Below are 22,223 nucleotides of genomic sequence, written 5' to 3'. Positions count from 1 at the left end.
CCCCCTGCTGTGGTGCTGTTTTGTTTTTTGGGGGTCTCAGTTGATAAAGAGCAGCCTAATAAAATTTGCCCATTTACTGATGGGAAACAAATTGCTAACGTTTACATAGGTCTTAGGTCCAAGCAGATTTTTGTAAAAAGGAAGGGGAAAGGTCACGAAATAATTTTGATATGTAATTAATTCAGGTCCAAATAGTACTGTAAAACGTTTCTTGTCCTAGAATATTATATATGTTAAAACTGTAAAACCAAGTGGAGAACACCTGTTGAAATAAACTTTTAAATAAGTTGTCAGCACATTTAATTCAACTTTCTGTTGAATTATTTTTGGCTACTTTGGGGCATTTTTTTGTTGTTTTGCAGCAATAAGCATATCAAATAAGTTTATGCATGGGTATATAATATTTACACAGTCATTTTAAATATTGCTCAAACATTGATTATTGAGGTCACCAAAACCTTGCTAATTGGAGAAAATTTGCTTTTGAATGAAGAATTCTTTTTGAATGGACAAAGGGATTAGTGATAAAGTAACCCTGGTATCTAAACTCAGTGGCTAATTATCACTTCCTCACCTTTCTTGATTCAGGATTGCTTATTTACCAACAGGGAATAAAATTACATGTTATTTATTAAAAAAAAAAAAAAAAGGAAAAGTAGAGGCTCAATTCAAAGTGCAGAAAACTATAGTATTACAATGACATTCTTGAGCTTTTGAAATGGAAAGTGAGGCTTTGGGTTTTTGTACATGAAAATGCCATACAGGACTTCATTATGGCTGGCCATAATAATAAAGCTTTCCTTTGTTTATTCCAGTGTTTCCTAGACTTGTGGATTTTACAGGCCATATAAATTTCCAGATAACCATGACTACATGGGATTCCCAACTTTTTGGTGAATGGGGCTTTTTCAGACTTGGCTCTGATCAAATTTCACCTTCATTTCATGAAAGAAAGCATTTTAGTTTTATTGTGGAAATTCTCAGACATGCAAAGGTAGATTAAAATGCTGCCCCCTATACTTTAAGCACAAGTACTTAGATTTGCATCACAAATAAGGACTTGCTCTCACATTACAATCTCTGAGAGAAGGCCAGCCCTTGAATAAGTATAGCTTTATGCAACTCCTCTGTTGTGTCTAGGTTTTCCTATTTCCTTGAGTTCAGGTTTGGAAAGCACCATCAGAGCAATATGCATGCTGGAAGGCATGAGCAAAATGTCATAAATACCTGGTTAGCACTAGGGTCTTCCGACTGACATTTCAGTACAAAACAGAGCAAGGACCTACACCCTTGAAAACTGCTCAAGTAGAAGAAGCAGTGTTTCCGGACCTACTGCTCTGAAAAGCATTGCAGGAAGATGTGAGAGGTGTCAGTTGAGGAGCATAGTGAGAAGGATCTCAGAAGTCTCCAGAAGTAGCAAAAGGAGCTGGGCCCATGGAGGTCGAATTCCCTGCCAGATAAGGCACTGGGGAGAGATTTTTAGGTGACATGGGATAGAGCAGGAAGAAAAGGGCCCAGTTTTGGACCAGACCTTTTAAATGGATTACAACCCTTTCAGGGATAGTGCCTTGCTTTACAAAAGAGAATCCAGCTTTTAGAGATGTTACCCAAATTGGTCAAGGTGTCCCTTTTTTAAGAAAAAATATTTTTACAGCCAGATCTTCACACACATATAGTCCATACACAGTGTACAATCAGTGGCTCACAATATTATCACCTAGTTGTGTATTTATTCATCACCATGACCGTTTTTAGAACATTTGCGTCACTCCAGAAAAAGAAAAAGAAAAAAACCTCATACATTCCATATCCCTTACCCCTCCCTCTTATTGACTACTAGTATTTCAATCTGCCTAATAGAATTTATCCGTTACCCCCCTATTTATTTTGTATCCATATTCTTTACTCATCTGTCCATACCCTGGATAAAAGGAGCATCAGACACGAGGCTTTCACAATCATGGAGTCACATTGTAAATGCTGTATCGTTAAACAATCGTCTTCAAGAATCAAAGCTACCAGAACACAGTTCAGCAGTTTCAGGTACTTCCTTCCAGCCACTCCAATACACCATAAACTTAAAAACTCAAATAATAGACAATACAACACACCAGACTCCACAATAATACAGTCATGTATTGGGTGGATAACTCAAACTGCCGACCAGAGAGGACACCATGATAGGGCTGGCCTGAATCAGGCTCCATTTGCAGTTCCCTGCTCTGCTCTGGAGCTGGTCTGCATGGGTTTTAACAACCTCAGGCTAATAGCAAGCTGGCTGCAGCGTCTCTAGACCTGACGGTTACCACTTCAGGCTACTTGCAAAGAAAGAACAGAGGATCCTTCTGTTTTCTCTTAAGAAAAAGAACATTTCTCCCTCTGCCAGATCTCAAATTGCATCTCAAATCTCCATTGCCCAAATTAATGGTACTTTCCAGTCAGAAAAAAGGACAGCTTCCGAATTATATGAAATGAGTATGATATTCATAAAATCTAACAAAAAAATGACATTAGAAAAGAATATAGGGAATCTCAGTTAAGAATCTGAATGCCAAAACGCTAAGTAAAATGATAGCAAACAATCTAGCAACATATTAAAATATTATACCACAATTAAGTGAAATTCTAGGGATTCAAGGACAAAGTATATCAAGTATTTTAATTTCCATTTCAATTTTCTTAGGATACTCACATTTGTGTTTTTGTATTTTCTTTAGGTGTCTTCGATCCTTGTCATATTGTTAATTACATACATGATGCATATAACATCATGTACTTAGAGCATGTCTGTCTTAAAAGTTATAAAGTGAACATTCTACTAAGTACAACTCAAGTCAAGAAGTAGTATAGTGCCAGCATATCAGAACAGCCCTCCCTGACTGTGAAAACCCTTCTTCCTAGAGGAGACAATTATTTTCACATTTGTGATAAAAGTATTTTGTTTTTATTATTTTACCATGCAGATATACTTCATTAAATATAATTCTGCCTGTCTTTATATAAATGGAATCATATTATTTGGTCATGCTTTTGCTCAGCTTGTTTTTTTTGCTCAGCTCAGTTTTTGTTGGTCATAAATGACTTGAAATTTCCACATTAGGTATAATAATTTAGTATGAAAGGAATAGAGGCCCTGAATAACCAAGACCATCTTGAAAAAGAAAGAAGTTAGAGAACTCAAATTTCCCAATCTTAAAACGTATTACAAAGCCATGGTAATCTAAACAGTATGGTACTGGCACAAGGATATTCATATAGACCAATGGAATTGAATTGAGAGTTCAGAAGTCAGTCCTTACATATACAATGAATTGATTTTATTGTTGTTGTTTGCATGGGCAGGCACCGGGACTCAAACCCCGGTCTCCAGCATGGCAGGTGAGAACTCTGCCTGCTCAGCCACTGTGGCCTGCCGTTGAATTGATTTTTGACAAAGGTGTTAAGTCCCAGTCCACGCAGTGAGGAAAGAATAGTCCATTCAACAAATGGTGCTGGAAAAACTGGGTCTCCATTTGCAAAAGAATGAAGGTGGACTCCTACATCATACCATTTATATAAATCAACTCAAAATGGATCAAAAGCTTAAATATAAGAATCAGAACTATGAAATTAAATAAAATGTAGGGAAGCATCTCCAGACCTTGTATTAGGCGATAGTTTCTTAGACTGATTACTCAAAGCACAGGCAACAAAAGAAAAAGTAGATAAATGGGACTTCATCAAAATTAAAAATTTTTCAGCATCAGAGGACTTTGTCATGAAAGTAAAATGACAATGTACACAAAGGGGGAGGGAATTTTTGAAAAAACCACATATCCAGTAAAGATTTGATATTCAGAATATATAAAGAAATTCTATTCAACAACCAAAAGGCAATCCAATTTAAAATGGACAAAAGACATACATTTCTCCAAAGAAATAAATGGCCAGCACGCACACACAGACATACATGAAAAGATGTTCAACATCATTAGCCATTAGGAAAATACAAATTGAAACCACAGTGACATACCATTTCACACCCACTAGCATGGCTACTGGGAAAAAAAAGCGGAAAATTACAAGTGGTAGAGAGGATATGGAGAAGAGGAACGCTCATTCCTTGCTGGTAGGAACGTAAATGCTGCAGCCACTAGGGAAAACAATTTGGTTGTTCCTCAGAAAGTTAAGTACAGGCATACCGCAGAGGTATTGCAGGTTTGGTTTCAGACTACCACATAGAGCAAATATCGCAATAAAGCAAGTCAACACACAAATGTTTTGGTTTCCCAGTGCATATAAAAGTTATGTTTACACTTACTGTAATCTACTGGGGGTGAGGGGTGGGAGTTCATAGGTCGGTAATTGAACATGGGTCTCCCGCATATTATAGTCTATTAAGTGTGCAATAGTATTTTGTCTAAAAAGCAATGCACATACTTTAATTAAAATGTGACACATCCTTCGAAACTGAGGGAGAGACAAAGAAGTCCTGAAAAAATTTTTCAACAAGAGACCGGCTCTACAAGAAATACTAAAAGGAGTTCTGCCGGCTGAAAAAAGAAGACAGGAGAGGGAGGTCTGGAGGAGGGCACAGAATTGAAGAGTACCACTAAGGGTAATTTAAAGAATACAAAGAGAAAGAGGGAAAAGAATATATAGATCTGACAAGTAAAACTAAGAAGATAAGATGGTGGATTCAAGAAATGCCTTTTCAGTAATAACTTTTTCTGTTAACGGACTAAATTTACCAATTAAAAGATGTAGATTGGCAGAATGGATTAAGAAACATAATCCAGCTATATGCTGCTTACAAGAGACTCGTCTTAGACATAAGGATACAAATTTATTAAAAGTGAAAGGATGGGAAAAGATTTTCTATGCAAGTTGTAACCAAAAGAAAGCAGGAGTAGCTGTACTAATATTGGACAAAATAGACTTCAAATGTAAAGACATCATAAGAGACAAAGAAGGACACTGTATACTAATTAAAGAGTCAATTCACCAAGAAGATATAACAATCATAAAGGTTTATGTTCCCAATCAAGGAGCTCCAAACTGCATGAGACAGACATTGGCAAAACTGAAGGGAGCGATAGATGTTCAACAATAATAGGAAACTTCAATACACCACTCTGCTCTGTAGATAGAACAACCAGACAGAAGACCGTGGGCTGGTTGTATTAACTGAAAAAAATGAAGTCATTACCTGAATTTTTAAAAAAAAAATGTGACACAGACAAAACTAACACATGCTTTCGGAAAAATGGTGCTGAAAACTTGCTCAACAATTGAACAAACAGTTCAATTTGTAGAATATGTAATGTCTGCAAAGCACAATAAAATGAAGCATGACAAAATGAGATATATCAGTATAGAACTACCAAATGACCCAGCAATCCCACTCTAGCTATATACCCAAAAGAACCGAAAGCAGGGAATTCAACAGATAATTGCACACCAATGTTCATAGCGGCATTATTCACAATTGCCAAAAGATAGAAACTACTTAAGTGTCCATCAGCCAATGAATGGATAAACAAAATGTAGTGTATACATACAATGGAATATTAAAAAGGAGCGAAGTTATGATACCTGTAGCAACCTGGGTGAATCTTGAAGACATGATGTTGAGTGAAATAAGCCAAACACAAAAGGACAAATCAATGATTTCACTGACATGAAATAATTAAAATAAGCAAACTCAGTGTCAGAAACTAGAATATTAGTTACCAAGGGATGGCGTAGGGATAGGAAATGCTTTAATTGTATGGAGTTTCTATTTGGGATGATGGAAAGATTTTGGTAATAGATGGTGATGATGGCAGTGCAACACTGTGAACATAATTAACAGCACTGAGATATGCATTTGCCTTTGGTTAAAAGGGAAATTTTGGGGTTATATATAGGTTACTAGAATAAATACTTTTTTTTTTTTTTGCATAGGCAGGCATCAGGAATTGAACCCAGGTCTCTGGCATGGCAGGCGAGAATTCTGCCACTGAGCCACTGTCGCACCACCCCAGAATAAATATTTTTTAAATGTCCTTTCCTTTCGGCAGCGCGCAGCAGCAAGCTGCAGTGCACATTTCCAAGAGAAGGAAGTTTGTTGCTGACGGCATCTTCAGAGCTGAGCTGAATGAGCTTCTCCCTCAGGAGCAGCTGAAGATGGTACACTAGAGTTGAGGTTCGAGTTGCACCAACCAGTGCAGAGCTCATCTTCTGGCCACAGGACGCAGAATGCTCTCGGTGAGAAAGCCCGGTGGACCTGGGAGTTGACTGCTATAGATCAGAAGAGGTGCGGCTTCCCTGAGGGCAGTGTAGAGCTTTATGCTGAAAGGGTGGCCACAGAAGTCTCTGTGCTGCTGCCCAGGCAGAGGCTCTGCATTGCAACCCCCTAGGAGGGCTTGCTGGACGGAGGCTGCCACGGTGAGCTGCGCCTCATCATGGAGAGGGGGGCCAAGGGCTAGGAAACTCTGAGGACAGAGGGCTAAATCTGTGAAGTTTGTGGATGGCCTAATGATCCACAGTGGGGACCCTGTTTACTACGCTGATTCAGCCATGCACATATGCTGCTCAGACAGGGTGCGCCAGGCATCCAAGAAGATCATGCTCCCTGGGCTCCAGTGGTCAGATTGGTCCTAAGAAGCCCCTGCCTGGCGGTGTGAGCATCATGGAGCCCAAAGATGAGATCCTGCCCGCCCCTCCCATCGCGGAGCAGACGGGTGGGAAGCCACAGCCGCCTGCCGCGGTCCAGCCGGCCCCTACTGCACAGCTTCCTTGGCAGCTGGAGTGGAACCTGGTATTGCTTTATAAAGACCGTTAATACAAGTTGTTATAAAGGCACATGGCCCGATCAGACCGTACATCCAGTGCTCAGACCACGAGGGGAGTGGTGGCCAAGGGAGCATTGGTGCTTAGGGCCGCCTGGTTAAGATGCGTCTGTGCTTTCCGAGGCAGGACTAGCCAGAGAAGTAACAAGCAGTAAATCTGGTGACAGTGAAATCTGATTGCTAGCAGGCAGTACCTTGATTAACTGACCTGTAGTTCAGGGTTTTAGGATCAGAAATGGGTTATTATTTTTATTGTAACTCCCCATTGTACCTCCCTGTACCCCTGGTAACCTCTAATCAACTTTGTCTATGAATTTGCCTGCTATAGATATTTCATATAAGCGGAATCATAGTATTTGTTCATTGCGTCTGGCTCATTTCACACAGCATGAAGTCTTCAAGATTCCCTGTGTTGTAGCACATGTCTGAACTTTATTTCTTTTTACAGCTGAGTGGTGTTCCGTTGTATGTGTGTACCATATTTTGACCGTGCACTCGTCTGTTTGTGGGCACTTCAACTGTTTCCACCTTGTGGGTATTATGAATATTGGTATATGTGTTGGTTAGATTCAGTTGTCAACTTGGCCAGGTGAGCATACCTAGTCTTGTTGCTGTGGACATAAGCCAATGGTACCTGAACCTCATCTGTTGCTAATTACATCTGCAGTTGGCTAGAAGGTGTGTCTGATGCAATGAGTGACATTTGACTTAATTGGCTTTTGCTTAAATGAGAGAATACAACGTAGCACAGCCTAAGCAGCTCGGCATTCCTCATCTCAGCACTCGCAGCTCAGCCCAGGCCTTTGGAGATGCAGAAAGAAGTCACCCCGGGGAAAGTTGTTGGAACCCAGGGGCCTGGAGAGAAGACCAGCAGAGACCATCCTGTGCCTTCCACGTAAGAAAGAACCTCAGTGGAAAGTTAGCTGCCTTTCCTCTGGAGAACCAACAAAATAAATCCCCTTTTATTAAAAGCCAATCCATGTCTGGTGTGTTGCATTCCGGCAGCTAGCAAACTAGAACAGTATACAACTGAGATTTTTAGGATAACTTCTTGATGAATAGGGAAATATGTATTGCATGTAGAAAATAAATAAATACTGGTCATTAAAAAAAAAGTCCCTAGAACTGTGTAACACAGTGAGCCCTGGGGAAAACGACAGACAATAGTTAATAGTACAGTTAAAAAAATGTGCTTTCTTCTATTGTAACAAGTGTACCACACTAAATCAAGACATTAATTATAGGATGGTATATGGGAAGCCTGCATTTTATGCATGATTTTTCTGAAAACCTAGAATATATCTAATTAAAAGGAAGAAGAGAGGAAGGGAGCAATAAATGGTGCTGGCTCAACTGACTGGCTGGAAAAGTATAAAATTGAACCCCAATATCCACCAGGTACAGATATAAGCTCCTGATGGGATTAAATGAATATGAAAATAATAGAAATCCTAGAAGGCTCATGTACCATAGCAGGGGAGTAGATCTTATGAGTCAAGGCAAGAACCCAAGGTTCTAAAAGAAAATGAAGACAGTTGACTAGGTCAAATCTTTTAAATTGGTATAATATGACAAGTGAACTCCACTTTCCTTAACGTGGCCTTCACAGTCCCTTGCTGCCTTCCAATTTCATCTTTTATCACTCTCCTGCCCTCAGGTTCTAACCCATTCCTCAAGTGCGCCCATCTCTTTGCTCCCCTGAGGGTTTTGAACATTATATCTCCTTTCCCTCCCTCACAAATCTTCATCCCTCTGAACATCATTCATCAGAGAGGCCTCCGCTGCCTCCACCCTTGTCCATCCCCGGCCTTCTCTCTATGGTACCTCTGGGAGTGTATCACTAGGTACATGTGGGTTGATTTGTTTAATTTCCATATCACAGTAGATTGAACAATTTCATGAGAGCAGAAGCTAGGTCAGTTTTTATTGAGTGATTGAGGGATGTGTTCACATTGTATCAAATTCTTTTGTATCGGTTGCTGAATTCACATATTTTCCCTTTAAATATAGTAAATCACTTTGGTATTTTTATGTCAGATCATCTTTGGTGCCTATTCCAAGCCTATTTGAGCTCACATCCATTCCTTACCCTTCCTCTTGTCACCTCTGCAGTCTGATTCCCAGACTCCCACGTCAAGTAACTTCCAGCTAGAGTTGGCCAGTGTGAAGCACTGGGGTGACCAGGGCTGGGAAAGGGGGAACCAGGATTTATCTTCCTCTCTCTCTTTCAACAGTGGCAGCATCTCCCCTGTGGCTCCAGCTTCTTCGGGCAACTCTAGCCCTGGGCTCCTTTTGTCTCTCTATCTTAGATGTATATGTTTCCTCCTGGGCTGGTCTGGGTCAGCTCATTCTCCCATTTGGAACTCAGCTCTTCCACAGCTCTTGGAACCTGTGTACTTAGTTCCCTGCATTCAGCCCTCTGTTCTCACTACTTGAGCTGCTTCCTAGTCTCCTAGTTAGACCCTGACCATTGCATTACGTGGTACAAAGAAATGGGTCTTCAAGATGGGATTCTGGGATTTAGTTGCTTACCTGTTATAGCATAAATCCAATGAAGACATCTTTGCAGGTGGAAAATGAAATACTCATCATCCATGGTGTGTTAGTCAGGATTCTCTTACAGAACCAACAGGAGGGATCTGTAAATATGAGATTTATAAAAGTGTCTCACACAACTGTCAGACTGGAAGAGTCCAAAATCCATAGGGCAAGCTGTGAGGCAGCGGCTCCAATGAAGAGTCTGGATGAACTCCGCAGAAGAGGCTCACTGGCTGAAGAAGCAGTGAAAGAGTCGCTCTTCTTCCTCAAAAACCTCCAGCTGATAGGATTATCTCATTGTGGGGGCGTGGGGGGCTTGTCTTAGTTGATCTCAGAAGTAATCAGCCACAGATGCAGCCAACTGACTGATGACTCAATACCCCAGCCTTCCGGTTTATCACCCAGCCATGACATATGCTTGCAGCAATGGTCAGGCCAGTGTCTGCCTGACCAGACCACTGGGCGTCATCGTTTTGGCCAAGTCGACACCAGAACCCAACCATCACACATGGTATCTAGAAGAATTGGGATTATATGAAGTCATCACCCATGGAAGTTTGGGATAAAGTGCTGGGGAAAGGTAAGGCTTTGGGAAGCAAAGTGGCTATTGTATTCAACCTGTGAGGCAGCCATGATGAATATGGAGATGGGGAAATGGGCTGGCTAAGATGGAGAGTCTACCAAAAAAAAAATAATAATAAGTCAGGGGTTTTAACTGTCGGACCAAGGTATGGGTAGAAAATGAGAAAGCTTCTGTGGTGGCTTTTAAATAGTCTTTTATCTACCGAGGCCCAGGGAGAACATGAGGATCAGACTCAGGATCCGTGCAGGTGCATAATTACAGTATGATTTGAGCACGTATCCTCACCCAGTCTTTTTTGTTAAGATTAATGAGGAAAGGAGTGGAATCCTGAAACTTGAAAGTATTTGAGTAAACTTGAACAAAGCTAACCTTGAGTCCCCAAATTCCTCCAACATGCCTTTCCCAGCAGAAACAGCCCTTCATTCCCTATCTTAAGGAAATGAACCTTCCTTTTGCGGCAAGACTGGAGTGACCTCATGTGAGGCCTCTGCCTTTCAGGGGACTCCTAGTCTTCCCGAGACCACCCTGCTCCTCATTACCAGCAGACCTATAACAAGAGTTAAACCCCAGCTTGGAGCAGAGGAGATAAGTGTACCCCAAAGGAACTGTAAGCTCTTACTATCTGGTATTGATTGGGAAGCAGCAGCATGGATGGAAAGGATTCTAACTGTATTACACTAAAGAGATTACAATGTAATGTTCAATTGAACAAAATTTGATATACTAGCACATGCAGTTAGGGACATCTCTAACAGTTTCCTTGATTAACTGGCTAAAGTTGGAATCTACAGGGGTCTATATTCAATAAGGTTGATATTCCAGAACTTCCCTGGCATATTGTGGAAGAAAGAATCCAAAGGCTTAGCAGGGAATGGAAACATTGGAGTGAGTTTGTTAGGTTAGGTGCCACTCATTCAGCCTCCTCTGGACTATGGCCCCCTGCATTAGTGTGGGGAATGCACACTTAAGATTATTGGGAACTGTCCTCCATAGCCCAGAAACAATGGTGGGAGATACCCCAATGCAATGGACTCCCTGATTTCAATAGAAATGGCAGGTTTGGGGAAGCAGATGGGTTCAGCACATTATTATTAGCGATCAGGTAGGCAGAGTACCTCTTATAGCCAGCTACCAAGATGGCCCCCATTAACCTCCACTTTCTGGTATTCACACCCCTGTGTCATCTCCTCCCTCACTGAATTGGCTGACATGTCACCCATAGGATATTGTGGGAATGAAGATTTCTAAGGCATGGTCACAAAAACATAGCTCTTGCCTTACTCTCTCTTGGATCACTCACACTGGAATAAGCAAACTGACAAAGGAACACTCAAATAGTCCTATAAAAAATATGCATGTTAAGAAACCAAAGCCTTTTGTCAACAGCCATTCACATGTGAGCCATCTTGGAAACAGATCCTCCAGCTTTCAAATGGCTGTGGACCCAGCCAGCATCATAAACCAATAAGACCAATGAATGCCATAGGCATGATCCATTACTACTCTTCTCTTCCATGAAGATGTGTGCCTTGGTTGGAAGCAGTGTTGTGTGCAATACCAAGATGGTGAACCCCTTAAGTATGCTGATGGTGTTGCAGGCAGGGTCAAGTTACTGACCCCTTGATGGTGAAACAGCCATCCAGTAATTAACTTGCCACTAGGTGGCTGACAGATTCTCTGGGGAATGCTGTGGTAGGACTCATAAATGGTCTTTGCCTTTGGCAGAGTGAATACTCAGCAGAGATGGAGCTAGATCAGAGTTGGTGAGAGGAAATCTGTGTTGCTGATTTTTATATGTGCTAACTTGAGCCTATTGATCAAGCATGGGGCTGCCAGAGGAAAGAAGCTGACTGACATCCACAGATGGATCATCTTGTCCACCTCAATACACCATCATCTAGAAGCAGTTGTCCTGATAAAGTGATGGAATGGCCTAATAAAGACTTGATTGTAGCACAACTCCCTAATATTGAAGGGCTGTCTTAAAGCATGCTGTATATGCCTTGGGCCAGCAGCCAACTTGTTTCTGTAGCCAGAATATATGAGTCCAGGTACCAAATGGAGGAATGAGAGTGGCTTCTCTAATCTTACACCTAATAATCCATTCACAGAGTTTTTGCTTTCCATAATCTAGGGCTCTGCTTAGATCCAAGGGAAAATCCTTCCACTAGGGAGCCCTACAATAGTCCCTAAACTGGAAGTTGAGACTGCTACCATCATTCCACTGGACCATGTGTCAAGGAAGGAGATTATTATGCTAGCTAAAATGTTTTATACTCATCACCAAGGGAAAATTAGGTTGCTGCTACAAAATGGAAGCAGAGAGGACTACATCTGGGATCCAGAAAATTCACTGATCACCTTTTAACACTTCCATGCCCACTGTTAAAGGTCAATGGAAGACCACAGTGACCCAGTGAACGTAGGCACACTGCAGACCCAGACCTTTCAGGAAAGAAAGTTTGCATGACTCCAGAAGAGTGAGGTGCTAGCCAAGGATAAGAGATGCATGAGATGGATGGTGGGATATGGAAACAGATTGTCAATGACATCCCTCCTGCCATGGATGCAGACCATAGAGCCACTCATGGTGAGCTAGAACCCCACATATATCCATGCACAGTGACCCAAGACCTCAAAAACCCAGTGCAGAGCACAAGCAGCTGAGGAGTGCCAAATACAAAAGTAGCTCCAGGGGAGAAAAGAGACCACAACAGAACTGTTGGCAAAGGGTGCACATACCCAATCCAGTATCTGTTTACTGGACCACCTAAATACATGATGTACCTTTCTGGATTGACCCTATCTTGGCTCACTGGGGCAGGATACCCTAATAGGGAAGAAACCAGAAGCAGAAAAGCTTCACAAAAAAAAAAAAAAAAAAAAAAGAGGTGGGGTCAACTGAATTGCTGTTAAATGGGACAGGTTCCAGAACTGAAAAGTATAATGAAAAGGGGGCACTGAGTGCGAGAAAGAATTTAAACAAATCATAGGCACTGGGGAGAAAATTCTGCATAAAAACAAGAACAGATCAAGAAGAAACAGAACAAGGGAATATATCTCCCAACACACAAAATGGTTTGTACATGTAAAAATTATACCACATATACTGGGCAAGATTTAAGTACAGAAGAGCTGAGAAAACCAGAACAGTTAAACATGGGCTACTCTAAAGGTCCAAAATAAGTTGAACCAAGTGTCAAAGAAGAGTCTTAACAAAAAGCAAACAAACAATAAAACCCAAAGCAAAAGGAAAAAACTTGCCTTGAGAGTTAACACATCAAAATAATCAGATGCTCAGACATCAGCAAAAAGTTACAAACTCTTTCAAGACACAGGAAGATATGGCTCAGAAAAGGGAACAAATTAAAATGTCACAGCAGATGCAGGACTTAGAACAACTAATCAAGGGAGTTCAAACGATTCTTCTAAATCAGTTCAAAGGGCATGAAGAAAAATGTGGACAGACACAAGTTAAGGGTGAATATAGAGCTAAAGAATATTAAGAAGACAATGTGTCTGGGCCAACTTGGGGGCTTAGCAATGTGCACGTTTTAGTTCGTCCTCCAGAACAACTAGTAAATAACCAGAAACAATACAGAACAGCTCCTGGGGCCACATCAGTGACCAGGACACACAGCGTACCCTAGTCTGGACCAGCTGGACCAGCTGTGAACCACCCGTGAACCACCCCAGAAACGTGAGTTCCCCAAGCCACAGCGGCCGGCGCCCCTCCCCCATGGCCACTTCCCAGAGGGGAAAGGAAAGAGACTTTACCAGCAGCAGGGGCTGAGCCCGACCAAATACCAATTTTGGAATTAATTAACAAATTATGACTACTAAAAATAGGCCCCCAGCTCAGGTGAACCTGGTCAAAGAAGAGGGTGCTCATTTTTGCCCTGGCGCCAAGGGGGCAGGGCTGATGGAAAAAGGAAAAAAAGAGAAGGAAACAGAGGGTTTTGTGGCTGTGTTTCTACAAAGGCTTAACTGCCTTTGGATTCAGTGGCAGGGCTCCTCAGGCTGCAACTGCCCCAGGCATAGGTAGAAACAAACTCATTTTGAGGGCTTGTCTGGAACCTGTGCCTTCCCCAGGGGAGGGGTGAAGCCCAACTCAGGTGGAATCCCTCTCTCAAGGAATTCAGACACCAGGGCTTGGTAATTTGAAGCCATTAAAACCAGCCTACAACCTCTCTTCCTCTCCACCACGCCCCCAGCCAAAGTTAAAGGTACTGCATCATCTTATGCTGGTGGGACCTGCAGGCAGACAAGCACCACATACTGGGAAGGATAAGAAAAACAGAGCCTAGAGACTTCGCAGGAAAGTCTCTCAACCTGCTGGGTCTCACCCTCAGGGAAAACTGATGCAGGTGACTCTTTCCTCCTGAGAGGAGGCCAGTTTGGTCTGGGAAAATCCAGCTGGGGTCTATGATTCCTAAGTAGACCCTCCTGGGGGGGGGGGCACCATACAATCAGGGCAAGAAATAAGAAAACAAGAACTGAAAAATTCTCCTCTGTTAAACAAAACCTAAGCTAGAGGTCCAGAAAAAGCTGAACTGAATGTCAAAGATCAGAGAGACAACAAATTCACCCAGCAAGAAAACCCTAGGTAAAAGAAATGAAAGCAATCTCCAGAATAAACTAACTAAGATAATTAAATGCCTAGACACCAGCCAAAAATAACAAATCACACTAGGAAAATTGAAGATATGGCCCAGTCAGAGGAACAAACCAACAATTCAAATGAGATACAGGAGCTGAAACAATTAATTCAGAATATATGAACAGACATGGAAAACCTCATCAAAAACCAAATCAATGAATTGAGGGAGGATATAAAGAAGGCAAGGAATGAGCAAAAAGAAGAAATCGAAAGTCTGAAAAAACAAATCACAGAACTTATGGGAATGAAAGGCATGGTAGAAGAGATGAAAAAAACAATGGAAACCTATAATGGTAGATTTCGAGAGACAGAGCATAGGATTTCTGAACGGGAGGATGGAACATCTGAAATCCGGCAAGAAAAAGAAAATATAGGGAAAAAATGGAAAAATATGAGCAGCAACTCAGAGAATTGAAGGACAATATGAAGCACACGAATATATATGTTGTGGGTGTCCCAGAAGGAGAAGAGAAGGGAAAAGGAGGAGAAAAACTAATGGAGGAAATTATCACTGAAAATTTCCCAACTCTTATGAAGGACATAAAATTTCAGATCCAAGAAGTGCAGCGTACCCCAAAGAGAATAGATCCAAATAGATATACTCCAATACATTTACTAATCAGAATGTCAGAGGTCAAAGAGAAAGAGAGAATCTTGAAAGCAGCAAAAGAAAAGCAATCAATCACATACAAAGGGAGCCCATAAGACTATGTGTTGATTTCTCAAAAGAAACCATGGCGGCGAGAAGACAGTGGGATGATATATTTAAATTATTAAAAGAGAAAAACTGCCAACCAAAGATTCTATATCCAGCAAAATTGTCCTTCAAAAATGAGGGAGAAATTAAAACATTTTCAGACAAAAAATCACTGAGAGAATTTGTGACCAAGAGACCAGCTCTGCAAGAAATACTAAAGGGAGCACTAGAGACAGATATGAAGGCAGAAGAGAGAGGTGTGGAGAAGAGTGTAGAAAGGAAGACCAGGAGTAAAGGTAAAAAGAAGGAAAATTAGAAGGACATATAAAAGCCAAAAGGCAAAAAGCCTGGGCAGTAAGAACACTGATGTTGATGGATTAAGCTTCCCAACTGGGGGACATGGATTGGCAGAATGGATTAGGGAATGGGACCCATCTATATGCTGTCTCTACTCAAAGGACGTGAGGGCAAGGACACAAATGGACATTTGCACACCAATGTTTATAGCAGCATTATTTACAAATACCAAGAGATGGAAACAGCCAAAATGTCCATCAACAGACGGGTGGCTAAACAAACTGTGGTGTATACATACGATAGAGTATTATGCAGCTGTAAGACAGAATACAGTTATGAAGTATGTAACAACATGGATGGACCTTAAGGACATTGTGCTGAGTGAGATAAGCCAGAAACAAAGGACAAATACTGTATGGTCTCACTGATATGAACTGACGTTAGTAAATAAACTTGGAGAATTTCATTGGTAACAGAGACCATCAGGAGATAGAAATAGGGTAAGATATTGGGTAATTGGAGTTGAAGGGATACAGATTGTGCAACAGGACTGAATGTAAAAACTCGGAAATGAACAGCACAATGCTACCAAACTGTAATACAATTATGTTAAAACACTGAATGAAGCTGAATGTGAGAATGATAGAGGGAGGAGGGCTGGGGGCACAAATGAAATCTGAAAGAAAGATAGATGACAAAGATTGAGATGGTATAATTTAGGATTGCCTAGAGTGTATAATGACAGTGACTAAATGCACAAATTTAAAAAATGTTTTTGCACAAGGAGGAACAGAGGAATGTCATTACTGCATGGTGCTGAAAACAGATGGTAATTAATATTTAAAATTTCAACTTATGTGTGAGACTAAAGCAAAAAAAATGTTTATTTGGTACAAAATTTGTATTTTGACTAGTGCATTTCCTAATATGACTTATGTCAACAGCTTAATTGAACACCGTAAGTACATGGAACCTTGAGTAGGACATGAGATTTTGTTGGTTTGTCCAGAGTGATGCCCCGATAAATCCCAGAGTGACTGAACAGTGATAAAAAAGTATTTGCAAAGTCTGCTTCGGGAAATGGTGAGGAAGGGGGAAAGTTCAACTTCCCCAAGTTGAATTCTTGATATTCTCACAAGCAGTGTGGACAGGAAAGCTATAGGATGAGCCCCCAATCTTGGGGTTTGTTCACATGAAACTTAACCCCACAAAGGTTAGGCCTAAGAGTCACCCCAAGAGAACCTCTTTTTTGCTTGATGTATCCTCTCTCTCCAGCCAACACAACAAGCAAACTCACCACCCTCCCCCTGTTGGCGTGGGACATGACTCTGAGGGGTGTGGACCTACCTAGCAACATGGGACAGAAATCCTAGAATGAGCTGAGCATCAAGGGATTGAGAAAACCTTCTCGACCAAAAGGGGAAAGAGTGAAATGAGACAAAATAAAGTGTCAATGGCTGAGAGATTCCAAACAGAGTCGAGAGGTTATCCTAGAGGTTATTCTTATGCATTAAATAGATATCACCTTGTTATCTAAGAGGAAATGGAGAGGCTGGAGGGAACTGCCTGAAAATGTAGAGCTGTGTTCCAGTAGCCATGTTTCTTGATGATGATTGTATAATGGTCTAGCTTTCACAGTGTGACTGTGTGATTGTGAAAACCTTGTGTCTTTTGCTCCTTTTATCTACCTTGTCAACAGATGAGTAGAACATGTGGAATAGGGATAGATGATAGGGGGAACAAATGTTAAAATAAATTTAGTTTGAAATGTTAGTGATCAATGAAGGGGAGGAGTAAGGGGTATGGTGTGTATGGTTTTTTTTTTCTGTTTCGTTTATTTTTCTGTTGTCTTTTTGTTTCTTTTTCTGAATGATGCAAATGTTCTAAGAAATGATCAGGATGATGAATCTGCAGCTATGTGATGATACTGTGAATTACTGATTATATATGTAGAATCGAATGATCACATACTGAGAATGTGTTTCTTTCTGTAATTTTTTTAATTAATAAAAAAGTTCAAAAAAAGAAGACAATGTGTGAGCATAAAGAAGAATTTGAAAGTTTAAAAACAAACATAACAAAAATGAGGATGAAAGGCACAATAATGGAGATTTAAAATATACTAGAGGTATACAAGAGCATATTTGAGCAAGCAGAAGAAAGAAGAGTGAACTGGGAGACAGGACAATAGAAATTATACAGTCAGAAGAACAGATAGAGATAAGAACAGAAAAAAATGAGCAGTTTCTCAGAGGCTTGAGTGACAGCATAAATCACACAAATACACACATCATGAGTGTTCCAGAAAGAAAAGAGAAAAGAAAAGGGGCAGAAAGAATATTTGAGGAAATAATGGCCCACTACTGTTGAGGTGTTTTTTGTTGTGTTCTTGTTTTTGTATTTCATATTTTTATTATATTATTATTTTATTTTATTATTATTATCTCTTTTTACTTCTTCCCTTTTTTGTGCCTAGGCTGGGAGTTAAGCCTGGGTGTCCATGGTGGCGTGAACTACCCATACACCCAGAAAAGCTTCTAAAGTACCCTTAAGTTCAACTGTATCCCCTACACGAGATCTGGACCTTGATATGGTGGAGAATATCTGACAAAGTGCAAAAGGAAACATTCAGCAAATAAACAAGTAAAACTTTAGAAGAATGAAGGAAACCAACTTGCAAAATAACCACATCAGGATAATCAAATGCCCCAAACACAGCAGAAAATCACAAAGTACATGAAGATCCATGCAGAAATGGCCCAACTTAATGACAAAATAAAAATTCTAGAGGGGAAACAGAATATGGAACAACTACTCATGGATATTTATAAAGAAATAAAGGATATCAGGGGACACTAAAAGAGCTTAAGTATAATTCAGGAGGTTAAATAGAAAAATGACAGATCTCACAGAAATGAGAAATACAGTAGACCAAATTAAAAATACACTGGAGACACATGATGGCAGATTCTAAGAAGCAGAAGGAAGAATAAGTGAGCTAGAAGACAGAACAATTGAACTAAAGTGCATGAAAGAACAAATGGCAAGAAAGATGGAAAAAATACAACTGGATCTTAGGGAAATGATGGACACAAGAGGCGCAATAATATAAGAATCATTTGTGTCCCAGAAAGAGAAAAGAAGAGTAAAGTCTTGGGAAAGTTAGTTGAAGATATAATCGGTGAAAACTTTTCAGCCCTTATGAAAGACATGACTATGTAAGTCAAAGAGGCCCAGTGAACTCCAAACAGAATAAATCCAAACAGGACTCCAAGACACACACTAATCAGACCGTTACATGTTGAAGAGAAAGAGAAAGCCCTGAAAGCAGCACAAGAAAAGCAATCTAGTGCATACAAGGGAAAACACTTAAGACTGACTTCAGACTACTCAACAGGCACCATGGAAGCAGGAAGGCAGTGGCATGATATATTTAAGATCCTGAATGAGAAAGGCTTTCAACCAAGAATTCTTTATCTAGCCAAGTTTATCCTTCAAAATTGAGGGAGAGATTAAAATCTTCAAAGACAAAGAAAGATTGACAGGACTAGTTAGCAAGAGACCAGCCCTAAAAGAAATACTAAAGGGAGCCCTGTCAGCTGATAAAAAGACAGGAGAGGGAGGTCTGGAAGAAGGCACAGAATTGAAAAATATGAGTAAAAGTAATATATAGGGAAAAAAAAAGAGAGAGAGAAAGAATATAGAGAGAGAGACCTGAAAAATAAAAACTAAAGGACAATATGGTAGAGTCAAGAACTGCTTTTACAATAATTACTTTGAATGTTAATGGACTAAATTCACCAATTAAAAGATATAGACTGGGATGGGCCATGGTGGCTCAGCAGGCAGAGTTCTCACCTGCCATGCCAGAGACCCAGGTTCAATTCCTGGAGCCAGCCCATGCCAAAAAAGAAAAATCTCTTGTTTACAAGAGATGCATCTTAGACTCAAAGACACAGTTAGGTTGAAACTGAAAGGATAGAAAAAACTCCTATGCAAACTGTAACCAAAAGGAAGCAGGAGTAGCTATACTAGTATCAGACAAAATAGACTTTAAATGTAGAGACATCTAAAGAGACAAAGAAGGACACTACATATTAATAAAAGTGACAATTCACCAGGAAGAAACAACAATCATAAATGTGTATGCTCCCAATCAAGGAGTTCCAAAATACAAGAGGCATATATTGGAAAACCTGAAGGGAGCTATAGACATATCAACCATAACAGTAGGAGACTTCAGTACACCACTCTCGCTATAGGTAGAACAACAAGACAGAGGATCAACAAAGGAAATAGAGAACCTAAATAATGGGATAAATGAATTAGATCTAATAGACATATATAGACCGTTACACCTCAGAATACCAGGATATACAGTCTTCTCTAGCTCAGATGGAACATTCTCTAGGATAGATCATATGATGACAGAAATTGAATCTTTATAAATTTAATAAGATTGAAATTATCCAAAGCACTTTCTCTGATCAAAACAGAATAAAATTGGAAATTAATAATCACCAAAGAACAAGAGCTTTCACAAATATATAGAGATTAAACAACACACTCTTAAATAACCAGTGGGTCAAGGAAGAAATTGCTAGAGAAATTGGTAAATATCTGGAGATGAATGATAATGGGAATACAACATATCAAAACTTATGGGATGTGGCAAAGGCAGTGCTGAAAGGGAAATTTACTGCCCTAAATGCCTATGGTAAAAAACAAGAAAGAGGGCGGGCCACGGTGGCTCAGCAGGTAAGAATGCTTGCCTGCCATGCCTGAGGACCCGGGTTCAATTCCCGGTGCCTGCCCATGTTAAAAAAAAAAACAAGAATGAGAAAAACTTGAGGATTTAAATGCTTACCTGGAGAATTTAGAGAATGAACAGCAAACTAACCCCAAAGCAAATAAAAGAAGAGAAATAATAAAGAATAAAGCAGAAATAAACATACTGGAGAACTATAAAACAATAGAAAGAATCAACAAAATTAAAAGTTGGTTCTTAGAGAAAATCAATAAAATTGATGGTCCCTTAACTACACTAACAAAGAAAAAAAGAGAGAGGACACAAATAGACAAAATCAGAAATGAGAGGGGGGTCGTTACCACAGATCATGAAGAAATTTTAAAAATCATGAGAATATTACGAACAGCTATATGCTAACAAACTAGACAACTTAGATGAAATGGACAAATTCCTAGAAGCACACAAATTACCTATACTGACTCAAGAAGAAATAGAGGATCTCTACAAACCAATTCAAGTAAAGAGATCCAATCAGTCATCAAAAGTCTTCCCCCACAAAAAAAGCCCAGGACCAGATGGCTTCACAGGAGAATTTTATCAAACATTTCAAAAAGAACTAATGCCAATCCTGGCCAAACTCTTCCAAAAAATTGAGGAATAAAGAACTTTACTTAACTCATTTTATGAAGCTAACATCACTCTAATACCAAAATCAAATAAAGACAGTACAAGAAAAGAAAACTACAGACCAATCTCCCTAATGAACATAGATGCAAAGATTCTTAATGAAATTTTAGCAAATTATATCCAATGCCACATTGAAAGAATTATACATCATGACCAAGTGGGATTCATACCAGGAATGCAAGGGTGGGTCAACATAAGGAAATCAATCAACATAAAACAGCACATTAACAAATCCAAAAGGAAAAATCACATGATCATATCGACTGATGCTGAAAAAACATTAGACAAAATCCAGCATCCTTTCCTGATAAAAACACTTCAAAAGTCAGGAATCAAAGGAAATTTTCTTGGTAACAGAAAAAGCATATATGAAAAACCCATAGCCAGCTTCATACTTATTGCTGAGAAATTGAAAACATTCCCCTTAAGATTGGGAATGTGATAAGGATGCCCATTGTCACCACTATTATTCAACATTGTATTAGAAGTACTAGCTGGAGTGATTAGTCAGGAGAAAGAAATAAAAGGCATCCAAATAGGAAAGGAAAAAGTAAACTTTCATTATTTGCAGATGACATAATCCTATACCTAGAAAACCCTGCAAAATCTAGAGCAAACATACTTGACCTAAAAAAACAAATTCAGCAAAGTGGTAGGATATGAAAGATTAATGTATTTTAAAAATCAGTAATGTTTCTATACACAAGCAATGACCTATCAGAGGTGACAACTAAGGATGAAATTCCATTCAGAATAGCAACCAGAAGAATCGGGTATCTAGGACTTATACAAGAAAAATTTTTAAAAATCTTTTTAAAAATTGTAAAATGACCTAAATAGATGGAAAGATATTCCATGCTCATGGATAGGAAGGTTGAATAGCATCAAGATCACAATTCTACCCACACTGATCTACAGATGCAATGAAATGCCAATAAAAATCCTAGCAACCTATTTTGAAGACTTTGAAAAGCTAGTTATCAAATTTATATGGAAGGGAAAGAAACCCCAAATAACTAAAGATATCCTAAAAACAGAAGGGCTATGTTCTAGTTTGCTAGCTGCCGGAATGCAACACACCAGAGATGGATTGGTTTTTAATAAAGGATTTATTTCATTAGGTCTTCAGAGGAAAGGCAGCTAACTTTCAAATGAGGTTCTTCCTTATGTGGGAAGGCACAGGGTGATCTCTGCTGGTC

At 39.9% G+C, this 22,223-nt stretch overlaps 1 pseudogene; it reads left to right on the top strand.

The window, feature by feature from the left end:
• The first annotated feature begins 6,021 nt into the window (after window positions 1–6,021).
• Window positions 6,022–6,805, top strand: LOC143647747 (small ribosomal subunit protein uS3 pseudogene; annotated as a pseudogene).
• Window positions 6,806–22,223: the final 15,418 nt, after the last annotated feature.

The sequence above is a fragment of the Tamandua tetradactyla genome, chromosome 10 (assembly GCF_023851605.1).
Source record: "Tamandua tetradactyla isolate mTamTet1 chromosome 10, mTamTet1.pri, whole genome shotgun sequence".
NCBI lineage: Eukaryota > Metazoa > Chordata > Mammalia > Pilosa > Myrmecophagidae > Tamandua > Tamandua tetradactyla.
This window is presented reverse-complemented; position numbering and strand designations above follow the sequence as displayed.